The 23,344-nt window shown below is 44.6% G+C and overlaps 1 protein-coding gene across 1 annotated transcript in view; it reads right to left on the bottom strand.

The window, feature by feature from the left end:
- The window catches only part of CPNE4 (copine 4), a 208,677-nt gene extending 193,532 nt beyond the window's left edge, over positions 1-15,145 (bottom strand). The window contains exon 1 of the mRNA XM_063124856.1: positions 15,102-15,145. The gene's annotated coding sequence lies outside the window, so the exon portion shown is untranslated. The remainder of the gene's footprint in view (positions 1-15,101) is intronic.
- Between the last annotated feature and the right edge of the window lie 8,199 nt (positions 15,146-23,344).

Below are 23,344 nucleotides of genomic sequence, written 5' to 3'. Positions count from 1 at the left end.
GCAATGCATGACCTGGGTATAAGTACAAGTCTTCCTCTTGCATTGGAACAACCCAGACATTTTGCAGCCTGAGTGGAGCAGCAAAAGTCTGTTTGTCTGTCTCTCTCAAACACACACACACACACACACACACACACACACACACTGCAAAGTGAAGACACACAGAACCCAAGGGCAGCCAACCTATTTTGGTACTTGTGGCAAGCATCCCACAAGCTCTTCTTTCCTACCATGTCAGTAAAAATGTAACAGAAACAAATTAAATAACTAGCAGTATGGTGCTCCTTCATGATACGCCCCAAATTAGCTACCTCCCTCTGCTTAATGGTAGAGCCAGCACTGCTGGGGAGGGTGTCCCAGAGACAGAGCATCACAGCTGCAAAGTCATCACTTGCCCAGCCTCTGAAAGCAGCGACACTCAGAGGAGGGCCTCAAAAGACAGCATTTGGGCAGATTCACATAGGTGCAGGTGGTCTTTTAGACAGACAGGTTCTCGGCTATATAGGGTAGGGCCAACATCAAGGGTAGGCATGGTTGGGCCCCTGCCAAGGGCTCACACAGCAGCAGGGGCCAGTGGAGAAGAGCCCCTGGACTTGCTGCTCCTCTCCAACACAGAAACTTGCTTGTTCATCTGCCTCTTGCTCTGGACCAGACAACAGAGCTGGGGAGAAAGAGGAGCAGCAGATGCCGCTGGCTACTTGCTCACCAGCTCTCTGCCTGTCAAGCAAGCAAGTGGGAGCAATGAGGAGGAGAAATAGCAGCTGGTAACAACGGCGAGAAGGTGGACTCACTGAGAGGGGCCCCGTTAAGGCGGTTTTGCCCAGAGGCCTTCAAAAACGTGGCGCCTGCACTGGTGGTGGGGGAGCATGTGACTGTCAGGGACCTGTTGCAGGCCCAGAATCTCTTTCAGGAGAAGAAGTAGGGGCCCAATTACAACTCCATAGAAGGAAGTTACCTTCTATATAACAGGAATGGTTTTGCTTTGTGTGGGGATTTTGATTGGGTCACTCATCAGCGGAGGTTGGCTGATGTGTTTCTTTCCTCCAAGACAAAGCAGTGATAGCGCCACTGTTAAGAATTGCTGCGTTCTTAAAATATACCACAGAAATACAGGTTTGGCTGCAAATTTGAAAGAAGACTCCTTGATGAAGGGCTTGCTAGGTCACTTTTGGTAGCCTTGGTTACAGGACCTAGGATTAATCATACCCCAAACAGTAATCATAATGGCCACGTCATCTATGCATACTTTAAATTAATAATCAGAGCCCCAACATCAGGCATATAATCTTATCCAGCACCCACACAGAAAAAGTTAGGAACTGCTTTTAAATTTTGTAGCCTTCTGCTGCCATTTTCATCAGCGCTGAGTGGCAAAACGCCACCAGGATCACAAATATTGCTATTAACTGCTGTGGGTTGCATCCACTACATGTTTTTCCATGTGAAATCACACCCTACTGGGATGGCAAGAAAGAGAAAAGAGGTGGTTCACAAAGATTACAGTGATTTGGATTGTCAGGCAGGGTTTCCAAAAATGTAGACAACTTCTACACCGATTTTAGTTCATCAAAACTTTCTGATGATTTAATTTTTGGTGTATGTGTGGAATGTTAAATTACATCAGCTTTACCTAACCTGGAGCCCTTCAGATGTGTTAGACTTCAACTCCCATCATCCCCAGCCAGCATGGCCATTGGCCAATGCACCAGGAGTCCAACACATTGGTGGGGGGGCACTAGGTTAGAGAAAGTTGGCTTACACTCTCTACGGTGTTTCCTGTGCAGGAACTGTATGGCCAAAGATAATACGGTTCTAGCACAGCTTCTTCGACTACTAGTCTAAAATGGTAAAACTGCCACTTGAGCCAATCTACCATGCAGAAGGAAGCCAGGGCTCAGGAATCTGTGGAGTGGTTCACTCTGGATCTCTGAAACCATCTGAGGCTTTGGGAGCATTCCCGTTCACTTCCGGCCTCAGACAAAACCTGAATCTCTCAGAAGAGCCCCACTTTGGTTCTAGATTCAGGTGAATGCACACCACTACAGAATATTAGGAAGTCATTCTGAAATCCAACGTGATGAAAGCATTTTTTCTACTATTTAGGCATGTGTATTATTTATTAAGATTGTGAAATGTATTTAACAATACACACTTGACTGAGTACAGACTGCAATGCAGGAAAGTCCTAAAGGGCTTCTACACAATGGCAAGTCATCCAACCGAGGAAGGTCTTCCAGACTTGGCCTGTGCAGCATGAGAAAGCCAACACTCTCAGTCCTTGAAAGTCAAGGCTATTTCCTATATCCCACACATTCACTGGTTATGTGGTGTCATTGTGTCCAGTTTTAATGGAAGAAGTAGGAAAGACAGCTTGGAGCAGCCTTCCCCAACATGGTACCCTCCAGATATTTTGGCCTACAATTCCCATTACCCCAGACTGTTAGCCACACTGGTTAGGGCTGATAGTTGTCGTCCAAGACATCAGGAGAATTACAGTTGTCATTAACGTGATTAATGGTTTAATTTGTTTTTAGCTGTGTATATTTATTGTTTTGTATTGTATGATTTTATCTGTATGCTGCTCTGAGATCCTAGTGATATAGAGTGGGATACAAATGTTTTAAATAAAATAAATAGATAAATATCTATTGCATGAGATGAAGTATCGGATTAGTCTTCCAGCAGCCATACTGAAAGCTGGTGTTGACTCCACATCTAAGATAGTTGACAGCGTTGTCAAGGAAACTTCCACAAAGTTTCTCAGTTGCATAGCAGAAGGAACAATCCTGGTGTGAATTGGGACCTACCATCTCCACTAAAGGTCGAGAGTTGGGGGAAGAACCATAGCTCGATGGTTGCAAGAAGAAAGTCACGGGTTCAATCCCCAGCACCTCTACTTAAAAGAATTAGGTAGCAGGGGATGAGGGCATCCTCTGCCTAACCCTGGAGAGCTGCTGCCAGACAGAGTCGACAATACTAAGCTAGACAAACATTCTGGCCTGGCATAAAGCAATGCTTTATTTTCCTTCCTGTGACCCATTATGGGAACTGGGAAGAACCCATGGATCTACCCTATGAGCTGATCTGCCAGGGCTAGAGGTCTCACTATAGGCAGTGAAGTATTCTTATACATTGGAGTGACTCTGTCCATGAGGACAGCTACTGGGTCTCTATTGCCTGGCAGAAGAAAAAGTATTTCCAGGTCAGGCTGGAAATTTGCCTAGGCAAAAGCATACTAGTCTATATTTTAGTTTTAATGTCCCCTACCCCAGTTGGTTTTTCACCTCCCTCCCCTGTCTGTTACTGTGATTTTAGATTGTAAGCCATATGGCAGATTGTCTTGTTTTGTTTTATTCTGTACAGCGCCATGAACATTGATGGTGCTTTATAAATAATAATAATAATAATAATAATAATAATAATAATAATAGGCATTGCATCTAACACTGGACTTGCAGTTCCTGCCTTCTGACTCCTAGTTCCTGCCCTCTGACTCCAGGTTCCCAGCTGTCACCCTACAGCCTGGCACTAATACCAAGGTCTAATACCATAATGCAGTGTATCCACCTTGGCTGTTCAAATCTGCCAAGGATGTCAAAAGTATGCACTGGGGTATACGTATTACATAGTCACATGGCACAAATGCAGAATCACGTCACACTGGGCACAGCATTAGGCATCATATTGAATTTCTGCTTTCTTTTTCATTTAAATCAAGTCCCTAGGTAGCCCAATGACTGTGGAGATCTCATTTTATCCTCCCAACAACCAATGAGTTCAGTTTGGCTGAGGTAGTGACTTGCCCAAAGCCACCTGATGGGCTTCATAACTGACAGAGAGATTTGAGGCTGAATTTCTCACATCCAAACCCCACACACCACTGAATAGGCTTGAAAGTGTATTTCGAGCGATAATCTGTGGAAATCTCACAATTTGAAGCTAGGGGTGGGGGCTGAGCAAGGAGTGGAACTTCAGCATCCTGCATAGCTCTGTCTAGGAAAGGAATGGTGTCCACGCCACTAAGGCCCACAATACATCTTCTAAGGGACAAACTAGAAAATATATTAAATGTACATCTGCATTTAATGCATTTTTAATGTTTAGAAAGACTGGGAGGGCATCTGATTCAGGACTCCAGCGCAATTTAGGAGTAATGTCACTGTGAGCTAAGGCAGGCCAACTAGTCAGGAAAATATGGCTCTGCTTCCATCTGTGCCTTTAATGGCACCTGGACCTTTAGAAACCAGCAGCAACTGAAGGGCTTCATGGCATGGAGATAAATGTGATCATCTGTTCAGGGTTGTAGTTTTGCAGTTCAAACCTCTGTGAAAGGGAAGGAACAGCTCAAAAGTTGACAATTCCACTGGGAGGCTGTTTTAGGCCAAAGCATTCTTTTCGAATTCTGCACTGTTCATCACACGTCAATGCATTTTCTGCCCTGAGCCAGTTCCAAGCAGAATTTTAGTAATACACTTGTTGCAGTGCAATAAGCCTGCAACGGATCTACACTACTGCTTTAAAGCGCTTTATAACAGTTTTATAGCGCTTTAAAGCAGTTAAAGCGCTTTATAACTGTTATAAAGCGCTTTAAAGCAGTAGTGTAGATCCTACCTTGGTTGGCTTTTCTAATTTGAAGGTCCATGATGAACACAGGAAGCCACCTTATGGAGATATGAGCCCATCTAGCTCAATGCTGTCTACATTGACTGATAGAAAGCTCTCTAGGACTTTATACCAGGATCTTCCCCAGCCTTACCTGGAGATGAGAATGAACCTGAGGCTTTTTGCATGCAGCTTTAAGAAGATCCTTTATGTTGATCTAATGAAGCCTTCCCCAACCTTGTGCCCTCTAGATGTGTTGGACAACAACTCACGATCATCCCCAGGGGATGTGGGAATTGCAGTCCAACACATCTGGAGGGCACTAGACTGGGGAAGGGTGTTCGTTAAAAAACCCATAAAATCCACTACTTCTGAGATTGATTTTAACTCTGCTCCAAAGAGTCCCAGGCAAGGTTTTACAATCGCTATCTACACGAGATGCCAGGGACATGACCCAATACTTAAAATAATACCTGACATTTACTTCATTGAACTCCTATAGCTCTTCCTTTTCCTAATTTAAAGTTGAAAAGTGAGAAAGGCTAACAAAAATAAAAAATACACATTTGGTGACTTATAATGAAAACACATATCATTGAAGGCCAATAGATTTATGAGAGGACATTGCTGACCACAATATGCCTCACACTCCCATTCTACACATGCCGGCCAAAAGCCAACACCAAATAAGCCAACACCAAATTCCAATCAAATGCGCTGGAGCATAAACTCTGTATTAGATTGCAGCTCTTACATGGAAAAAAATAACTCCAGTCACTCCAAAGGTTTTACTGCAACAGCATGTTCCACACCACACATTCAGAATCAGGATCAATGGCTTGGCGTGAAAGATAAATTAAGGATGTTCATGGAAGGAAATTCTTCCATCCCCTCCACTCCTCTACAGACACTTGTGCCTTCAAAAAGACTCAGGGGTGGGGGTGAACAACATGGGATGGGGCTCAGAAGGATGGGAGGGGTAGGGCAGTATCGTAGTCGATATTAGTGCTAACTTACATTATGTTGCATTAGCGTAAGCATCCTCTTGCCAATGGTATTAGCTGGTGCAATGAATTTTCCTAGGAAACCCATTGCGCCATCTAATGCTGGTGGTATTTTGCTAGAGGCAGCTTATGCTACAACCTACACTAACCTGCCCCCCTCCAGATATATTAGGACTGCAACTCCCATAATTCCCAGCCAACATGACCACTGGAGTTGCAGTCCCAACGCATCTGGAGGGCTCTAAGTTGGGGAAGGCTGTAGTGGCACAATGTAATTTACGTTAGGATTAGTGTCAACTTGGGTATTGTCTATTAATAAATTTGTTAGTCTCTATGGATAAAATCCAACCTAAGTCTAACTTAGAGTAGACTCGTTGAAATGAATGGGGATTAATGTAATCATGACTAGCTTAAGTCCCATTCATTGCAACGGCTCTACCCTAAGTAGGATTTAGGTTGGATTTTTACCGATTGGTTCCACGAGACTTCCGTGCTTTCCTCCCATGAACTTCCTTACATTAACTTATCTTCGATCTGACAAAACAAATACATCAAACATATTTAGTTGTGGTTACTTGTGCTACATTCCGCCCCACACGCTCAGGTCCTCTGGGAAAGATTTACTTCAGTCAGCCACAACTAGGCTGGCAACTGTTACCCAGAGGACCTTTTCTTCTGCCAATCTCAGACTGTGGAATGGCCTGCCAGAGGAGATGCTTCGTCTTAATACTCTCTCTGAGTTTAAGACAGCCATAAAGACTAATCTCTTCCAGCAGGCCTCCCCAGATGAATTTTAAACCTAAGAATTTTAAGATGCTGTGATAGTTATTTTAACATATCTGTTTTATATGCTCTTTTAACTAATTTTATGTATTATATTGTATTTAGTGTTGTTCCCTGCCTCGATCCAGAGGGAGAGGCGGGTAATAAATAAATTTATTATTATATTATTAGTATTAGTATTATTTCCAGTGAGTCAGTTCAAGACTTTAAAAATTTAAGTCCCTAAAACAAATCCACTCAATGGGGCATCCCAAAGGAGAGGCTCAAATGCAAAGTTATGTAGAGTGTAATCCTATGCATGTTTGGGCAGAAAAAGTCTCACAATTCTTACCATGCTAGCTGGGGGATTCTGGAAGTTGTAAGACTCTTTTTCCCCTTTCTAAATATGCATAGGATTGCTTGCTTAGTCAAGTTTCTGTAACAAACCACAAATGCTACTTTCAGGACCCTTAAACAGGCTGCACTCTTCGCTGACTTTAATAAACAATCTGTCTTATAAAGATTAATTATCTGCCCAATCTAGCCCGCCTCCCTGCTCTTCAGTGGAAAAATAATGGATATGCTCTAATTTGAGACATAACACCAAATCTATGCAAAACTGCAAGTCAAACTTTAGTAAGAGTACTGTGCACATTATTTATTATTATTATTATTATTATTATTATTATTATTATTATTATTACAAGCCTAAAATTAAATGACATGGTTTAACAGTTTTTTCTTTTCCTGGGGAAAAAAAAACATTTCTCATAGAAAGCTTTCACAGGTATCACAACATCAATTTCATATTTTTCACAGCACCAAAGCTAAAAGCGGAACTAGCAATGCAGAAAAAGTGGATGTGGAGCAAAATTTAATCTAAAGCATCCTAAACATCTAAAGGAAATCTTTCTTTCTTTAACTTGCGGCTGCATAGATCATTCATTGAGGCATTTTCCATTTTATTACTACTGACAAAGGTGGAATTTGCAAGAGGGAAAAGTAAATAAACATGTGAACGAGGTAAAGAGTTGAGAAAGGCGAAGAGTGAAACAAGTCACTTCATTAGATTACAACGACGTATCTGAAAAGTTGAAAATATAGTCCCTAGCACCCAGCGCTGAGATTTAATTTATTGGCTTGTATATTAGTACTTAAAGCTAATGGATTTCCCAAGAGTCAGCTCATCAAATCCAAGTTTATTTGGAAGCAAGTCAGACTGAGGGCTGGTTTCCACATACATGTTCATCACTTCATGCCTGTGGGCCACCCTGGGTAAAACTTTCAGGACACCTCAAACCCAGCAGCTTGGATCCAGACTCAGGCATACTTAGAGTAGATCCACTGTGTTCAATGGGACTTAAGTCTGTCATTATTAACTAAAGCCCCACTTAGTTCAATGGGTCTAGTCAAACATGGCTAGATCTTGTTGGGTCCAAGTCAACACTTTTCAATGGAGATCAAGTGACCAATTAAATCCCAGTGGTACTTACTTCCAAATAAATGCCAGGAACTTCTATATGCTAGAGTTGACCATACTGGACAATGTGGACAAATGGTTTAGACTAGAATACAGCAGCTTCTTATTAGGGGTGTGCACAGACCCCCCGCTCCGCTTCACTTGCAGATCCGCCATTTTCCGGATCGGGCCGCTCCGCCCCGCCCCCGCTCCGCCCACTTCCGCTCCGCTCCGCCCGGAGCTCCGGATCCGGATCCGGAGCTCCGTTTCCCCCCCCATAGGCTTGCATTGAAAGCTAAAAAATTATACAACTTTTTTTCTGTTCAAGTTAGAAACCTCATGTTTGGCACCATGACACCTCATGGGGATATACACACGCATGCCAAGTTTCAAAGCAATCCCATCATCCCCTGATTTTTGGCGAATTTTTGAAAATCGGGCACCCCACACACAACATCCCTGCGAGGTGGGCAGGGGAGGAGGGAGGGAAGGCAGGCAGGCATGCAGCTGGCATTTCTGGGGGCATAAGGAAGTGAGCCAAGGATAAGCCAGTAATGCATATAAAATGGAATAAATCAATCAATAAACAAAGGAGGGGTGGAATTAAAAGCAGCAGTGTTGCTCAATAAACAACAAGAAGAACTTTTTTTAAAAGGCTATATCTGTCTTTTACCAGCAATAGGGGGACGTGCCCGGGGGAGGGGGAAGTAGCTGCCAGTTCAAGACACTGACAGCCACAGCTCCGAGAAGAAGTAAAACGCTCACTTCGACTCAGAACAGGCATTGCTCCACCACTGAAAAGTGACCATTCACTTCAACTCATGAGAGGCATTGCTCCACCGTTTTACTCTCTTTGGAAGGCTCTATGGCCTTCCAGTGCAAGAGAGAGTGGGGGCACGTCCACGATGAGATGCCCTAGGGGAGCTCATCCCCTTGCACCACATCGATTCAGTTGTTCCCCAAGGTTAGGGTGGGGAGCAGTGCTGTGTTTTTCTATCTCTTATTCTTGGCTTAGTATATGATTTCAGGTTGTGTTTGTGCATTTGGTGGGGCTACTGTGTTAAAAAACACGGGGAAAAGCCCGTTCAGATGAAGAAAGAGAAGTTTCCCAGAATCCCAAGTTACCTGTTTTGCCTATGCCCTCCTCCAACTTTGGGATCATCATGACCGGGAGCTGACTCTGCCCCTCAGCCCTTTGAAAAGGTATTTTTCCCGCCGATTTTTTAAAAACGTCTAGCCCGCGACCCGTACGATGCAGAAAGTTGAGAGTGGTCTCAAAATGACCCCCATCCACGACTCTCTGTGCACAAGAATTTTCAGAACGATAGCTTAACCCCCCCCCCAGTTATCCCCGATTCTTTCCCTCAATGCAATCCTATGGGCGAAAAGCCGAAACGCAGTTTGAGCCGCGCGGTTGACCCGATTTTTAAAAAAATATTGCACGTGAACCACAGCACGCAGAAAGTTGAGAGTGGTCTCAAAATGACCCCCATCCACGACTCTCTGTGCACAAGAATTTTCAGAACGATAGCTTAAACCCCCCCCCCCCAGTTATCCCCGATTCTTTCCCTCAATGCAATCCTATGGGCGAAAAGCCGAAACGCAGTTTGAGCCGCGCGGTTGACCCGATTTTTAAAAAAATATTGCACGTGAACCACAGCACGCAGAGAGGTGAGAGTGGTCTCAAAATGACCCCCATCCACGACTCTCTGTGCACAAGAATTTCCAGAATGATAGCTTCAAAAACAACGTAGTTATGCGCGATTATTTGCCGCAATGCAATCCTATGGCGAAATGTTTTCAAGATGGCGACCGGAGCGCTCCGCCTGAACTCGGAGCTCCGAAAAATGGTCGCTTCTCTTCGCCTTGCTTCTAGGGGGTCCGCGGTCCGCTCCTACTCCGCCTCTGGGTAAGGCGGAGCAGGCCAATCCGCTACTGCTTCTACACTCCTAATCGGAGCGGAGCACATCCCTACTTCTTATATTTCTTCGTTAAGGAGACAGATCACACTAATGAAGAGCTGGAAAGCCTGGATAGTTCCTCCGTCATTAGTCCAATATAAGGTATTACCTTATCCATTTTTCTCTCCTTAAATCTATGGGGCCAACAGTGCAACAACAGCTGTCCGTATAGAGCCTAAAGGAGGTGGCTGAACCGGAACATAACCAGAACCTTTTTGGCTTTGTCAAAATGTTGATCTGACTCTCTGACCCATCTCACAATAGCTTGTTGAAAGTACAGAAAAGAATAGCAACGGACAAATCTGTCAGTTTCACTGTCTCCCACATTCATTTTATCACCATCATCACCCCAAGTTCTTTCTGCCCTGTTTAAGGCATTTCTGAATTTTGGTATGTTCTTATCAAGCAACAAACCAAGTGAAATTCTCACACATCTGCACTAACAAAGATTCAGTGGCTACATCTATGCCTAGGGAGAAGAAGACCATGTTGTACCTGCCTTCCAGTGAAGGTGGCTCTAATTTCGGTGGGGCTGTGAATCCACCCAAGGTTTCAGTCAGAACCTGCCGGAATTCTAAAGGAGATATCCAAGGTGATGAACCGATTTGGGGGGGTAAGGTTCAGCACCTTGGATAGCTCCTTTAGAGTTCTGGCTGGTTCTTACTGAAATCCAGAATGGATTTACACTACAGCCATACCGAAATTGGAGCCGTCACCCTCCACTACTGCCTTCCATGTAGCTATTAGATATGACGAGCCTGTCATAAAGAGGTGGCAATGCTATTTCAGTGCCACAAACATGATTGAATACACTGGGATTAAAACCTAGAATTTTAAGAGCCAAGTACTAAAAGCTCTCTGCCTGGATGGACGAATCTACCAATTTCACTTTCTCCCACATTAATGTCATTTTAAAAATCTCAAGCCCTTCCTATCCCATTTATGGAGAAATTTGTGGATTTGGGGAACTTCTTATAAAAAAATGAACCCAATGAAATTCACACCTCTCCCTAGAATACTGCAGGAGTGCAAAAACTATGCCCTGTGAATACCATCCATGTGTTGGAAAAACTTCATGAAGAAGAGGATGATGCCCTGACTTTTTTCATGTGCCAGAGTTGGCACACTAGCTGGAAATAATTCCCACAGATTTCAGTGGAACTGGCTTTCACCAAAGACTGTGTGCAGCACAATCCTATGCATGCTTGTTTGGAAGTAAATTCCACTGAATTTGATGGGGGCTTAGTCGCTGGTAAGTGCATTATTTAGAATTATAGTCTTAGAAAGGGAACTTTTGGCATACAATTCTAAACTTATTCGATGAAATGAAGGTGGCATATTGCCAAATAAGAGCGCAATCTTGTATATTCTTATCTGGGAGTAAGACCCATTGAATTTAATAGGACTTACTTCTGAATAATGCAAAGGATTGCATAAATGCATTTTAGGATTGTGGTAAAAAACATACATGGAGAGATGTTCCTATTTTTTTCAGATATAATCTGCAATCCTATACAATGCCTCGTTAAAAACAATGGGACTTAGGTCCAATTTAAATGGAACACCGAGCATGTAAGAAAAACTCACCTGTACAGCATCCAGTGCTGCTGGCATCTCTTTTAAGCCAGGACCTCAGCTGCCAGAGCACATTCAGTGGTAACATGCCAGCGTAGTCCCCTCTTGGGCAATAGATCACTGGCATGATATTGAGGAATGCTTAAGTGAGGTGACCTGGTTTATAGTGCAACCTGAGGCATGTCTACCCAGATGTAAGTCCCACTGAGTTCAATGGGACTTACTACCAGCTAAATGAATTTAGGTTGCAGGCTTAACAATGCCGTGTCTGCAATTGTTGTTGTTATTGTTATTTCCTGCACAACCACTTTCACATTTAAACCAGGCCTTACTCCTAAGCAAAATGCAAATGATCAGTTTATTCATTCCCTTTACTAATTCCCCTTACAGTTGCCATCACGTCCCCTGGTGGTGAGCTCCAGAGCAGTCCCGAACATGTTGCTGTCTGGGGCACAGGAGAAGATGGTGTCTCACCATACCCACCCAGATTCCATGAACAAAAGCCAACCAGTGGCAGCTGAACCTTATTTCAACCCTGATGGCAGGACAGCATCCTTCACTATTTGTGTGTCCCTCAAGATGCTTTGGCCTACAACTCCCATCATCCCTCACATTGGCTTTCCTAGATAGGGCTGATGGGAGTTGCAGTCCACCAACATCTGGAGGGTCACATGTTCCCCATCCCAGGGCAGGTCCCGGGGCACATACAGGTCTCTCCATTCCTTGCCCCTCAGCATCTACTGCCTGGGACGGTCGCCTTCCCTGCCTAATGGTAGAGCCAGCCCGGCATGCCATCAAAACTGGCTTTTCAGGTCTTTGCAAACCTTTTACTTTAGGCAAGATCTCTGGTCCTGATTCTCTGAAACTTCAAGCAAATCCTCTTTGCCAGCCAGAGTTGCTTTTTGCATCTAGCCAGTCCAACAGTATGCAAAGTGCGCAATATGGTGGCATAATTATTATATATTTTAACACAGAGTTCATTTGGGGTAATCTGGGAGTTCTAGTTACTGTGGACAAAAGTGAGGACAGCTCAAATCAACACTGAATGTTAAGGAGCAACTTGTTGATTGTGCTGTATCTCTGCACCAGAAACAGAGATACAGCACAATGGTTGCAGGCATCAGCCCTGACACCCATTTCAGCAAGAAACAGCAGGTGAGCAGTTGTCTGACCTGCTCTCTGCAGGCAAAGAGAAGTCAGCACATTTTCCCAACTGCAGAACTGGGCTAGGAGAGTAAAACTTGACAATCAACCTAGGGTTCTTTTCTTCATTTTAATAAATGGAGAATGGCAATTAGGGCACTATTACAAAAGACTACAATCCTAGGATTGTTTACTCAAGGGGAAGTCCCATTGGTTTCAGTGAGACATACTTCGGAGTAAAGTGCCATGATGCACAAAGCAGCTCTGAGTCACTCACCTGCTTCTTGAATTGCATGGAGGGGCGAGGTTGGAAGGGGGGGGAATCAAATGTATATCCCAACCAATCAAGGTTTTTGCATCAGAAAGCTAAATTAACTCACATGTGCAAAAAGAAAAGTATTACTCAAGACAAGCTTGCATCTTATATACAAAGGTGAATCTTGCCAAATAGGTGCTTCAGGACTAGAAACTTGAGAAATTTTGCATGATCCCTATCTTTTTAAAATATCCTCTCTCTTCCTTTCTAATACTGTTGTCTGTTAACTCTGTTGGTCCCGATATTATATGCAACAAATGCTCCCTCCTTATATTTTTCAAAACCATTCCGAACTGTGCATTTATCCCAAACCCTCTTTAGTTGCCTCTCACGTGTACTGTCCGCTTCCTTTTGTGCGACTACTATGCAAACACAAGAAGCACCTCAGTTAGTCCTGAGTATCTATGAACTGCCCCCTACAGCATTTGAACATTTAATTTTAATAAATGAAGTGGATTGGCGTTGATGCCAAGTAAGAGGATGTCATTCAGTCATTTGCAGGTACCTCATCAAAAACTGAAGACCAAAGGCAAAGAACGTTCCATTTTGTTCACACGCCCCTTCCTGTTCCTTTCTGGCAGGCTTTCCCAACCTTGGATCTCCAGATGTTGCTGGACTCCAAATCCCATAATCTCCAGCCAGTGTGGCCAGTGGTCAGGGATTCTGGGAACTGTAGTGCAATGATATTTGGGGACCCAAATGCAGTAATGGGAGAGAAAGAATGTTATTTATTTATTTATTTATTTTATATACCGCCCCATAGCCGAAGCTCTCTGTGCTTTAGAGCTGTACAGCCTGCCATGGGATGGATCCAGGATCTGCCTTCCTCCAGAGGTAGGGCTCCATTTACAGAAGGCGCCTCCACCTGGTTTGGAAGGATCTCCCCATCACTCCATCTCCTGGCTCTGGGTATAGCATTTTCAGGGGGCTGCCAGGGGAAGAAGGGGGCGGGGATGTCTACTTCTGCCAGCACTGTTGATCCAGCATAAATCTGGCTTCAACCCAATATTTGTAAAGCTTAAGTGGACTTAGTCAAGTGACAATATCTAACCCTTTCTGCTACCACACTATTGTTCCCAATTATTAACAGGTGGAAGATTAAGGCTAAGGGAAAGCAAAATGTCCAACTCCACAAAGCAATTTCTCAAACCTGAACCCAGATCTCACACAAGTTCCCGTTCTTGATCCAAATTAAAACAAAAACAAGAAACACCCATCAGCTCTCCAAAACGCTCCACACCCACCAAATAATCAGACATCCCAAGAAATGGACTCCTAGAAATAGTTATATTGGGGTAAGGTCAGACCACACTACATCGAAATTTTCTCAATGGGACTGGGATTTCCCAGTCAGTCACCAGAGGCTGGCAGTGCAAGCAATCGCAGGCATGTCTATACTGAAAGAAATCTTACCTAGGTCAAACAACGGATAGCAGCCTAAGTGTGGCTCACTGGATGAGTAGCAGCAGCTGCTACTGAACACGGCGCAACTCAAAGGAGTTAAGAAGTGCCCATTTCCGTAGAGAGAGAGATGGACTTCATAACGGCTTTACACGCTTTCTCGCCTGTGTTAGACGCCAATAACTACCGGAGAAGCAAAGATGCTTTCTAGACGCTCTTCCCTTCCGCTGCCGCCCCCATCAACTTTTTCGAAGAAGCCAAGTAACAGGCGGAGCGCGAGGGCAGAGGGGAGATTGCGTGGACGCCCACGCTAAGAATATCGCTCCTCTTAAGATAGTCCAGGGAGAAAGGCTCTCTCACACACATACGCACACTGCCCCCCCCCCACCCAAAACACACACCCCTACATCAAGGAAAGCCGGATGGATCGAGTTCAACAGTCTCAGTGAATTTCAATTTTTTCTCAATTAATTAAATAACAGCACTTGAGACTACTCCATGCCGAGAGAGAGAGAGAGAAGGGGGGGGGGCGAAAAGAGAGAAAATGGGGACATTTCCCATCACCACTGCCTGGAAATCAAAGCTTTGCACAGGACTCCCAGGTGGTCTCCCGGCTATTTGCAAAGTTCCCCCGCGTGAGATCGCGTTCCTGATCGTCCTTTATCGTTGCGAGAAAAGCGTGTGTGTGAGAGAGAGAGAATCTAGAGCGTTTGTGTAACTGAAATTGACTAAATCAAGAGCGGCTCGTCTTGACCTGGGAATGCGCGAAAATGAACGGCCCTCCACCACTACAAATGACTCGGAAGGAGAGAGGGAAAGAAAGTTAGCAAGCGCGTTTTGGAACCGCAGAGGCGAGCCGCGAGGAGCCTTCCCCTTACCTGAGCAGCCGATCTGAAAGGAAGCTCTGGGGCGCGCCGCTCGCTCGCTCGCTCTCTCCGGACGGACGGCGATGCTGGCCGAGAGGAGACCCTCCCGGCGCGCTTTAAATCCTCCCTGCCAGCTAGTTCAGCAAGCGCGCTGGGCTCGGGAGAGGACGGGCAGCTGCGGGCGGGAGAGGAAGTCTCATCCCTCCGGAAAGCCGGGCTCCATCCTCCGCGCTTGGCAAAGGAGCGAGGGGCTCTGGCTGCGCTCGCCTCTGACGGGCGGGATGGATGCCGAGAGCAGAAGTGGGAGGTTTTGGGGGCTGCCAAGCAGGCAGCTCCGCGCAACGAGAGATTCCCCACCTTCTGAAGCGCCTGGGCTCGGGAGGCGGTGGGAGAAGCCCCGCTCGCGCGCCCCCTGCAGGCGGCAGGCGTGGCCGCCGAGCCAGGGCGCTTCCCCCCCCCCCCCCCCAGGCGCCTCGTCGCCTTTTGTCACACGAAGCTCTCTCTCTCTCTCTCTCTCTCTCTCTCTCTCTCTCTCTCTCTCTCTCTCTCTCTCTCTCTCTCTCTCGTTTTTACGGGCGAGCCCGCAAGCAAGCCAACGCTTGCCAGCGGGGCCTTTGACCAAAGAATCTTTCGTCAAATATTTCTGCGCATCGGACACCCTCCAGAGCTGTGTCACTGAACAGAAACATGAATTAAATCATTTAGAATACATATTTCTGTATATCGGTGACACGGCTCTGGAGGGTGTGGCAAACGCTCAAAAACATGTCAGGCCTTTGAAATCAACTTAGGACTTTGGCAGTAGGAGGCTTCAGCCTACCTTAAGGGTTGTTGAGTTCATTCCTGCCTAGTTGTCCCTTGCGTGTAACAGCAGTTTTAAGAGGACATGTAAGGAAGCCCCACAACTTTCAAATAAAAGTAGGCAGAGCAGGGGTAGAGACCATTAGCCACAGGAGCCAAAAACTACCCACGCGCCCTGCTAGGGCCCAAAGGCTGGTTTTTCCACAGAAGGCCGCACTGCTTTTTCTCCAGCCTCCAATGGCTTAGTGGCTCCTGGGTTCTGTACAGTTCGGCCCCATTCTAAAAAGGTCGACATGCCTCTGCTAAGGCGTAAGATGTTTTAAGGATGTTTTAGGATGTTTTAAGGATGTTTTTAACAATGTATATTGTGTTTTAGTTCAGTTTTGTTTATTTTATTGTTTGTTGTTGTTCCGCACCTTGATCAAGGTGGAGAGGCGGGGTAAGAAATAAATTTATTATTATTATTATTTACTGGTAAGAACACCTTGCAGCTAAAATATGTGTTTTTGGCTCCGCCTTCGGCCCCACCCATCATTGGGTGGCACATGCACACCCATCCCACACAAGTTTCTCCAAAATGGAATTCTGCCTCGGGTTGAAAGAGCTTCAACACCCCGCTGCTCTGCAGACTCAGGAGGAAAGCAGTCTCTAAAGGTCACGACTGAACTAAGGGTGTGAACGCTAAGTAAATTAATCAATTTAGGATCAGTTGATTAATCAGCAAAAGGGAGTGCATACTAAATACAGACCTTTTTTAAAAGGCTGTTTTGGACCTCATTTTGACTGATGTTTTAGTCTTATTTAACTACTCCCACTATTCTCAGCTTCAAATGCCCCTCCTGAAGCTGCTTTTTCCTGAGGGGGAGGAATCAGCCATCAGGTTTTTGTGTCACATTCGGCATGTAACTCATCGTTCCACCCTCAAATGTTCAGGAAAGGCTTGTGTTATAGCCCTTGTTGGACTGTACCATCTCAGCACATCGGTTGGGGATTGTTGGGTTGAATGTGCCAGGAGGTTAAAAAAAAAAATCCTTGAATGTGGCGAGTTAGAATGTTATGAAAAAGTAATTGAGCCCCATTTGAATTCTGAGGAAGTACAGTCATAGGAGTACCGGAATTTGCTTTAGACCAGGGTGAGCAACTTGTGGCCTGCAAGATATTTTGGCCTACAATTCACTAACTATTGGCTATGCTGACTAGGCCTGATGGGAGTTGTAGGCCTACAGACCCAACACTGTGCACTGAGAACAAAAGAACATAAGACGTGTCATGCTGGATCAGACAAAGGGTCCATCTAGTCCAGCACTCTGTTAACACAGTGGCAGTGGCTCTCCAGGGTTTCAGACAGAAGCCCTCCCAAGTCCTATCTGGAGGTGCCAGCAACTGAACCTGGAACCTTTTGCATATAGAGCATGTGTTTTACCATTGGGTGCACTTTTCCCAAACCAATGAATCAGTACAAGGAGCCATGGGGTGACATGCTCTAATGTGGGAGTCCCTGAAGTGAAATAACATTTTTTAAACTTAGAACCAGGGTCTATTGCTTTAGGTAATCTTAAAATGCCAGTGGTGCCTTCCTCAGAAGAGTACAGTATATTAAAGTACTGTGCTGTTGCGTACATAACAACCTGTTGTGAAATCCCAAGGAGTTGTCCAAGGGAGCCATTGTGCTAAAGCTAAGTAGGTCTCAGCAGTGCCAGCTCCAGGTTATGGAAGCCCCTTGAGCAAGACACCCTCAATGGGCCCTCAGTAAGTTCTCCTCACTGCCATTGTCAGAGGCTGCTATTGTTACTCATCTGCCTTCCCCTCAGAGAGAGCCACCGTGGGGCACCTACTGCTCCACCCTCTCACCCAAGGCTAGCAAAAGGCATTTTGCTGCCTGAGGCAAAGCCCAAGATGGCGCCCCCTCCCATTCCAGGTTTAAAAGCTGACTGAACTGGCAGTTGGGTCTGACTTCAATACTGGGAGTGGGGCAGCGTCCTCCACTGCACCTGAAGGCAGCAGCCTAGCTCATGGGACACAGGGCAGGCTGCATCAGATGCAGCTCTCTCCTCCACCACCTTGCTGCTGGCTCCCAGCATCTGATGTCTGAGGCAACTGCCTCACTCAACGTAATGGCAGGGCCAGTTCTGTTCTCACCACCACTGTTGTCTGGGGTAGAGCAAGAGGCAGGTGCAACAAGCAGTTGGAATGGTGAAGAGGAGCAGGTCCAGAGGGCTCTTGTCAGTGGGCTTCTGCCGAGATGTGGGCCCTTGGCAGGTGCCCTATCATGCCCACCCTTGATCCTGGTCTTGTCAGTGATCGGATAGGAAGCCTCTTGGGAATGTCTCTCATATGCACCACTTTAAATGGTGGTATGTTTGAAAGACAAGATATAAGTATATTAAATCAGTAACAGTACATTAAATAACCACAGGCACACCTACACAGATAGTAGCAGGCATGTCCTATAAGAGGCACAAAGTGTAGAAAGCAGCATATTGCCATAGTCCACAGGGAGATAGTCCTTCCACATTAAAAAGAGAAAAAAGAAAGGAAAAGAAAAAACACCCAGCAACAACAATGTGTGATGAAGACCTGACATCCCTGCTAACAAGCACTCACTCTCTAATTAGGAGGAATTAACATCTGCCAGAATTTTTTTTTTCCATTTCATTTCTATTTTTTTTTTTTTTTTGTTGGAGACAATGTTAAAGATCTTAGGCCTTGCTTTCTCTTAGTGCAGACTGACAGTGCAGTGTTACATTATAGAAAACACATGTATCCTAGTGTGCTTGCAACCTCAAGCAAGAACAAAACTTGATGAGCATGTCGAAGCATCTACAAAAAATAAACCTAATTCTCTACTATAATTCCAAGTGAGATTAACATCTACCTGTAATATCTCCTCATTACTACCGATTTCCTGTGTGTTTTCCACTTACCTCCTTCCGATGCCCATTACTGTTGATGTAAAGGCTGCATCGTCTTCCGGGTTCCTTATTTAGAACATCTACAGCAAAACAGCCGAGATATTTAACCACTTCTGGTCCTCCAACGGCAAAGATCATTTTCATGTCTTGATTTTTGTATACAGACGTCGGGGTCTGTAGGTTAATCACATAAGGGACAGCAAGCATCATCACATTGTCCTAGGCTTGTCACATTAGGAGGAGGAAGAACTGGGATAGGATGACTAAGGGATGGGAAGGGGGAAATATAGTTTTTCTAAAGGAATTTGCAGTACAAACAGGTTTAGCCAACATTCTGAACTGTATATATAAACTTGGGTTGTTCATCTTCTAGAGTTTCATGTATGATCGGAGCACAGAATTTAGATTTTTTTAAAAAAAATCTCTCAAATTTGTTACCACAATACATTTTTCCTATATACAAGCAGACCTAGCCTTTCTGGGTGGAAGCAAACATAGCCGAGATTGTCAATATGTGGCTAGTACCAAGTCCCTAATCGGGGCAGCACATTTCCCCAACTATTGCATGATTCACAGAAATATCTGTTGATTGTATCTACAGATGTCCTGTCCATATGTTACACTTGTTCACTCCAGCATAGCCTTCCCCAACCTGGAGACCTCCAGATGTATTGAACGACAAATTCCACAATCCCCATCCAAGTTGGGGAAGCCTGATTTAGCACACAGAGCTTTTCTACAAAAGGCTGTTAATTGCTGTATAAACTTTCATTTTTGTAGCAGAATTGAGACCCAAACAATACATGAGGAACATATCCTTTCCTGCTTTTCTGCTACATAACCTCTAGATGGTGCTGTGCTATAGCAGAATAGTGCAAAGACACAAGTACAAACAGTACTTTCAGAAATAATAGCCTGTTTTCCCTGTTCTAAAAAACCCTGGGAAAGTGCTCTGAAAAAACAAACAAAAGTGAAATTGGAGGATCACAACACTATCTGAAGAATCCATGAGGCACAATAAATGCCTTGTGTAGAAAAACTTATAAAAAGGGAAAGCCAGGGCTGGTATTGTAATAATTTATTTCATTTATTAGCACTTTTATCTGTGATGATGTAATGAACCATAAAAGCCATAAAGAATTAGGCTCTCTATTTTTGGAAGTAGCATATATGGAAGCAGCAAAAAGGTGGAAAACCCAGAATAGCATACCTGGGTTTGATAAGTTGCACTAGCTGAGAAGGGGGATGACCAAGCAAGGTGGTTTTATAAAGATATGGTTTCCATTTTTATTTTATTTTTACTTTTTATGAACAAAAAAGAAAATTACTTCAAACCTCCAATCTCAGAGAGATTTTGGAGAGATGCAATGTCTTAAGATTCAATTACATATACATTGTGCAATTCTTTACCTCTACTATAACTTTGGCACTACAAAAATTGAATGGGATATTTACATAGTATAATGAGCACTTGTACTTTAAAATATTGTTTGAAGTTTTACCTGCTTAATGAACTATAATTTTAAAAACACTAAGGAAAAAATATATTTCTACCCCTCATAGTTTCACAAACTCCTATGCACCAGAATTACTCTTTTTACCCTAAAAGGGGAGAATGCATAGCTCAGTTGCACAGCACATGGATTCCACCATACCACTCTGACAAAGAATTCAACAATCCTGCAAATCTCATTAGTTTCAGATTTGAGCAAGCTGCAAACTGAACAAATTATTGGACTCCTTGGTACAGCTTCATATACAATGAATGTTATCTTAACTATTCTGTCTCTCCTTCGTTCCCTCTCTCTACCCTACATATTTTCCATACATATATCCCTTTTGTTCATCTCAGGTCCATTCATCCACTCATTGCAGACTAACTGCTTGTACCACATCCCCGTACCAAACAAAGACTCAGATTCCAGAAAAATACTGGGAGAAGATCACAGGCAAAACACAACTTGCTTTATGTTCAACATTGAATCTTTATTTGACTCTTCGAAGAAAAATCGGCTTCCTGCCTAAACCAGGCTCCCTGGGGTTGGGGGGAGGATGGTGGGACTAATAGAGATGCAGAGCATGGACTTTATTATGTATATAAGAAGCAGCCTTGAATATCACCCTGTGGTTATTTATATCTCTCTCTGATGTACTTCTTTCTATTTCAACTGTTTGCTCTATTCAGCTGCTGAGTCTCCATCTAGTGTTGCCAAAGAGCTCTGGTTTTCCTTCTCACCAAGAGGATGTTAAAGTGTTCAAAGGACAGTAAGAGAGCCAGACCATAAATACCGTCTTCTTCCTGCGGGTGGCATTAATATGTCTCGACAGTACAAAGGTCTGTTCAGAATTGAAAGAAAGACAGAAAGTGACTTTACAGAAGAGGTGTAGGGAGGGATTATGGCTATGAGAGGAAGGTACGTTTGCCAATATTTTCAATGGCTTTTTTTTTTAAAAAAATTAGCAATTTAAATTAATGCAGTGATTTTAAATAATCATTACCACCACACTGCCAGCACTGCAACCTTTGGGCTCATACTTTGCAGACTTTGCAAAAACACATTAAGAATGCAGAATGCTGCAGAGAAGCATTTAGGGATTTATAAAACAAAACAAAACAAAACCCTGCCCAAGTTTATAGAGGTTGGTTTTATTTTTTTAATGCAACCAAACCTTGCTACTGAGTATTTATGACCATGTAAATTACATAACACCAAACTTCTAGAGAGACATGTTTGTAACTTCAAACAGGGGTGATGGTGCCCAGCCCTCAAGGGGAATGGTTTCACAAATCTTGGGGTGAGGGTTACAGGTTTTCAAAGGTGCAACTCCAGTGTTGGCAATCTACCCCTGCTTATTAGGTTGCTCTGGCAGGAATGACCCACTAGCAACAACCAGTGTTTTCCAATGCTGTTAAATGGCTAAGGGTGCAATCCCATGCAAGATTGGAAGAAGAAAAACAAACAATTCCCTGCATTCTGCACTTCTCTCTCTCTAAACATGCATAGGATTGTTCTCTAAAAGTACAATCCTATACATGTCTACTAGGGGTGTGCACAGACCCCCCGCTCCGCTTCACTTGCAGATCCGCCATTTTCCGGATCGGGCCGCTCCGCCCCGCCCCCGCTCCGCCCACTTCCGCTCCGCTCCGCCCGGAGCTCCGGATCCGGATCCGGAGCTCCATTTCCCCCCCCCATAGGCTTGCATTGAAAGCTAAAAAATTATACAACTTTTTTTCTGTTCAAGTTAGAAACCTCATGTTTGGCACCATGACACCTCATGGGGATATACACACGCATGCCAAGTTTCAAAGCAATCCCATCATCCCCTGATTTTTGGCGAATTTTTGAAAATCGGGCACCCCACACACACCATCCCTGCGAGGTGGGCAGGGGAGGAGGGAGGGAAGGCAGGCAGGCATGCAGCTGGCATTTCTGGGGGCATAAGGAAGTGAGCCAAGGATAAGCCAGTAATGCATATAAAATGGAATAAATCAATCAATAAACAAAGGAGGGGTGGAATTAAAAGCAGCAGTGTTGCTCAATAAACAACAAGAAGAACTTTTTTTAAAAGGCTATATCTGTCTTTTACCAGCAATAGGGGGACGTGCCCGGGGGAGGGGGAAGTAGCTGCCAGTTCAAGACACTGACAGCCACAGCTCCGAGAAGAAGTAAAACGCTCACTTCGACTCAGAACAGGCATTGCTCCACCACTGAAAAGTGACCATTCACTTCAACTCATGAGAGGCATTGCTCCACCGTTTTACTCTCTTTGGAAGGCTCTATGGCCTTCCAGTGCAAGAGAGAGTGGGGGCACGTCCACGATGAGATGCCCTAGGGGAGCTCATCCCCTTGCACCACATCGATTCAGTTGTTCCCCAAGGTTAGGGTGGGGAGCAGTGCTGTGTTTTTCTATCTCTTATTCTTGGCTTAGTATATGATTTCAGGTTGTGTTTGTGCATTTGGTGGGGCTACTGTGTTAAAAAACACGGGGAAAAGCCCGTTCAGATGAAGAAAGAGAAGTTTCCCAGAATCCCAAGTTACCTGTTTTGCCTATGCCCTCCTCCAACTTTGGGATCATCATGACCGGGAGCTGACTCTGCCCCTCAGCCCTTTGAAAAAGGTATTTTTCCCGCCGATTTTTTAAAAACGTCTAGCCCGCGACCCGTACGATGCAGAAAGTTGAGAGTGGTCTCAAAATGACCCCCATCCACGACTCTCTGTGCACAAGAATTTTCAGAACGATAGCTTAAACCCCCCCCCCCAGTTATCCCCGATTCTTTCCCTCAATGCAATCCTATGGGCGAAAAGCCGAAACGCAGTTTGAGCCGCGCGGTTGACCCGATTTTTAAAAAAATATTGCACGTGAACCACAGCACGCAGAAAGTTGAGAGTGGTCTCAAAATGACCCCCATCCACGACTCTCTGTGCACAAGAATTTTCAGAACGATAGCTTAAACCCCCCCCCAGTTATCCCCGATTCTTTCCCTCAATGCAATCCTATGGGCGAAAAGCCGAAACGCAGTTTGAGCCGCGCGGTTGACCC

The sequence above is a fragment of the Elgaria multicarinata genome, chromosome 1, assembly GCF_023053635.1.
Source record: "Elgaria multicarinata webbii isolate HBS135686 ecotype San Diego chromosome 1, rElgMul1.1.pri, whole genome shotgun sequence".
Lineage (NCBI taxonomy): Eukaryota > Metazoa > Chordata > Lepidosauria > Squamata > Anguidae > Elgaria > Elgaria multicarinata.
This window is presented reverse-complemented; position numbering and strand designations above follow the sequence as displayed.